A 4535-nucleotide genomic window follows, 5' to 3' on the forward strand; every position below is an offset into this window, starting at 1 on the left:
GAGAAGTCCCAAATACTTTATTAATCACATCCCTATCCACTAGTTAATTTCCCATAAGGGATTTAGCCACTCATGTTATTCATAATCTCAACTTCAATTGAATAAACCATGTGAGAAACACGACCGATTCGAAGAAGAAAAGAGGTGTGAATAATTGTAGATTGATATAGAATGGGGAACGAAGTAGAATAACGAAATAAAACAAATGAAACAGAAAATATAAACTAAATACTTTAATTAAATAAACAAGTTCTTAAAGCAAAACTGATTCAAGAAGAAAACAAGAACGTATTTAAAAAGTCGAAAAGAAAATAAACTAAAACTAATTCAAAACTATGAGGGTTTTTGAAGGCGTCATAGATGAAATTTTTTACACTCAACCCCTAATGTCTTATTTATAGAGGTATTGGCAGCCCAAATTAGGTATTCGGCATGTCTTAGGTCCTCGTATAAGTTTGATTGAGCAGACGAAAATAACCCTAAAATACTTGGGCGGCACGTCAGCCTTATATCGCACCACACCTATTGTGTGGCACAACATGACATGCAAATATTGCCTTGTGCCGTTTCTTTGGTGTTTTGACATCCTAAGAAACTTGTGCATCACTTGACCTTTGCTTCCACATCAATTGGGCCTTTATATATTCGTCTTACACGTTCAATTGAGCCAATTAGCACAACCTAAGGCCTGTGTCAGCCTATTAGGTCACAACACCTACAAAATGTGTTAAAAACACTTATTTTTATTAACTTTCTATCCCAAGGCCTAAATACTGAAAATATAATTTAAAATCCTAAACTGCTTAGAAAACAAGCTCCTTAAGTGTGAATTTGACCCGAATTAATTAATATATTTGACTACAGGTTAAAGGACATCTTAATCCTACAACAATTGCAAATCCACTTAGAGTGCAAACAACATAGACTCTACCCCTTCATACGCAGTTTAGCGTCTCAAGTAGCAAACCTTTGATACACTCAAAACTGGTACATATAACTTTCTTTGCTTCTCTATAATATTTAGTTTCTTGTTCATTGTCTTCTATATGTATGAAAAACAAAAACAAAAAGAATACCTATATTCTAGATTCTCTTCTAACCTCCCAGTGCCTTGATTTGTTTTTTGTTGCCTCAAGATGCATTTCTTGGCATCCAATGACAAAGATAATATTTCTCGTTTAGGGAAGACTATATCGATTATTGTTGAAATTCGAACACCCAAATCAATGAAATTTAGCAAAATTCAAAAGTGAAATAATTTTATTGGAAGAACGATACCATTTTGTTGGAAGGAGGAGGAATAGAAATAATTTTTAAAAAAGACTTTAGTGGAGAAAGAGAAATAAATTTAGGGAGAAAATTTTAAAACTCACTTTCATTATAAATTTTTTGTTTTTTTTTTTTTGCTTGGCATTTAACTACAACATCCTCCACTTATTTATAATGCTCAAGCCTTATCTAGAAATCTTATCTAAATCTAAATGATCGGCTAGATTCTAGTCCAAGTCATCTCTTAAGTCTACAACTATATCTTTATCTATATATATAAGTTAAGATCACACCAACCAATAACATGTGAACACCTATAATCTGCAATCTCCCTATCCATATCTAAGACCATCTAATAGGATACCCACACATGTAAGTAAATAAGAAAACATAATTTAGAATACTTCAAATTAAAATATCCAACACTAAATACAATAGTAGTTAAAACCAGCTTAAAGTTTTCACCAAAAACCAAGAGAAAAGAAAGAAAAAAAGGAAGAAATTAAGTTGTCAACTTCTCTTCTTTTTTTTCCATTGAACTTTTTTGGGGATTGACCTGTATAAATAATGAAATAGAAAAGGTAGAGAAGTTTGAACACAAATTTTACGTGGAAAACTCCTTCGAAGAGGATAAAAATCATGGGCAAATGAGACTTTGACTTTTCACTAAATGAGTAAACAAACGAGAGCAAAATATAGAGAAAATAAACCTAAATGTACTAAACATACAAACCCAAACCCCGAAAACAAATCCCTAATTCTCATAGAGTTCTCTCAAAAGGGGCACAAAATTCTCTCCATAGTTACCACGAAAACTCTCACCAAAACTCATTTGTAACTACATCTTGTTGCCCCCAAAAGAAAAGTCTTGTAGTACTACATCTTTAATTGACTCTTAATTGGCTTATCAAAATAGGGATACAAGGTCCCTTTAAATAGCTTAATATTAGAGGTCTAATTATACTAAAATACCCCTAGAGTAATAAGAGTTTAACTAGGAAAAGATAGCAGAGTTTAACTGGAAAAAGAAACTCAATTTATGTGGGCAACACGTCGCCACATCGCAATGTCCCCATTCGCATCATCACGATGTCATCTTTGCTTTGCCATTTCAAATGTTGTCGTGTCGTCCTAACGCTCCTCGTCATGACGTCGGGCCTATTTTGGGCCTTCTTCGGTTGCTCGTCGGTCATCTTTCTAAGTGCCTACAAAGAGTCTGATAAATGCAAGGCTAGGTGGAGACTTGTGGAGCATGTCTCATATTTTTTGCCAAACAGATGGCAACATCACGACGAGAAGCTTTCCAATGTCACAACTACGGACGAGGTCGTGACAACACGAATGAGGACATTACAATGTGTTGACATGTACTCCACATAAATCAAGTTTATTCTATCAATTAAACTCTAATTACTCCAGGGATATTTTAGTATGATTAGACCTCTAATCTTAGCCTATTTAAAAGGGCATTGTATCCCTGTTTTGAGAGGCCAATTAAGAGGCAATTAAAGATATAATATTATAGGACCTTTCTTTTGGGGGCGACAAGATGTAGTCGCAGATAAGTTTTGGTAAGAGTTTTCGTGGTAACTATGGAGAGAATTTTGTACCCTTTTTGTGAGAACTCTATGAGAATTAGGGGTTTGTTTTCGGGGTTTGAGTTTGTACATTTAGTACCTTTAGGTTTATTTTCTCTATATTGTACTCTCATTTGTTTACTCATTTAGTGAAAAGTCGAAGCATCCTTTGCCTGTGGCTTTTATCCTGTTTGGAGAAGATTTCCACATAAAATTTATGTGTTTGATCTTTTCTATTTTTCTTATTCGTTTTTTATATAGATAGACTCCCAACAAATTTTCAAAGATAAATATACAAAATAGTACCAATTGTCACCAACTACAGAATCTTATCTTATTAAATATGGGCTTGTAGAAAAAGTAGCAAGGCGTGTACAAATTAAGGCCAATATTGCTGACATTATTGCAACTTGAGTTTAACCAAAACAACAAAAAATAATGATTTCATATGATACCAGTAGCATAGGAAGTCATTCTCTCAACGGGATCCTAAGGATTCCAAAGAGAAATTTTGGGTATTATAGGAGGCATAAGAAAGTGATTGAGCGATGTAGAGAGAATTCATACCTCTAAATGAAATGAGGGGACGTATTCAAGTTGCTTTTTTAAGTAGTGGTCAACTCATTAAGCACATCTTTTTTAATCTCCTAGGAAGAGGCAGATACAAGGGGGCTGGCAGGGCCCATGCCCCCCTAAAATGGAAATTTTCTATTTAGGTCCTTGAAATTTTTTTAAAATTTTAAATTAATAAAGATAAAATTATACTTTGGCCTCTCTAAAATTATAAAAATTTGATTAAATCCTTTAAAAATTATAAATATATAGACTATAAAAAATTAAAATTTTATTCAGCCCCTTAAAAATTTATTCTGGCTTCGTCCCTGCTCCTAAGAACACTAGAAATATATCTTATTTTAATTCTTAATCACAAATAAATCTTGTAATCGAGTTGAACTTAGGTTATAAAACCAGCGATCTACCTAATCTCCCTGAGTAAAGATGCAGTTTGGAACTCAAACCCATCAATTAGCTAGCTTTCACTTAATTGAATTGCATTAAACACAATCAAACAAACAGTTTGAAGAGAAATCAACAAGATTTAGCAAACCAATTCAGCAAAAGGGTGAACTTGGCTTCTCTTCTTTCGGGACAAAAGTAACTACCTTTTAACTAATTAGATACTAATAATTAACAAAACAACATTCTTCAAATATGTACTTTAACCATCGCAAAGCTCTAGAAATAGATCACATTTTTAGTTTAATTCTTTTTAATCCAACTTTATGGCATGCTTCCAGGTACAGGTTCAAGAGGATTTTGACCTTCCTCAATACCAGTAGAAGCAAAATGGTTAATAAGGTTGGGGCATGTGGATATATCCTCCACTCGAATAACGACAAGTAATTGTATTATTGAAATTAAATCTGTGGGCTCTCATTGAAAACAAAAAAAAAAAAAAAAAGCTATGGGCGACGTTTGAAACTAATAACTTAATTACCCTTTTAGCATGCTAAAAGGTTATTGCCAGAACATGAAAGGCGATCGGTGAATCGTCAACGCTGTACGTTACTGCAATAATATTTTTGTTCAATTCGGCCAAGCCTGCATAATTTATAACAACATAGAAAATTCAATATGCCGATCCAGGCTTTCTTTTCATTCTCGTGCCTGCATGAAACTAACTGTTGG

General features: G+C 33.5%; 1 long non-coding RNA gene across 1 annotated transcript; it reads right to left on the minus strand.

Moving 5' to 3' along the window:
- Positions 1-206: 206 nt before the first annotated feature.
- On the minus strand, positions 207-1529 carry LOC128285650 (uncharacterized). Its single transcript, XR_008276165.1, has 2 exons — positions 1077-1529; positions 207-715 (listed from the first exon to the last, which is right to left on the minus strand). It is a non-coding gene; the product is annotated as an uncharacterized LOC128285650 (long non-coding RNA).
- Positions 1530-4535: the final 3006 nt, after the last annotated feature.

This window comes from Gossypium arboreum, chromosome 12, assembly GCF_025698485.1.
Source record: "Gossypium arboreum isolate Shixiya-1 chromosome 12, ASM2569848v2, whole genome shotgun sequence".
Lineage (NCBI taxonomy): Eukaryota > Viridiplantae > Streptophyta > Magnoliopsida > Malvales > Malvaceae > Gossypium > Gossypium arboreum.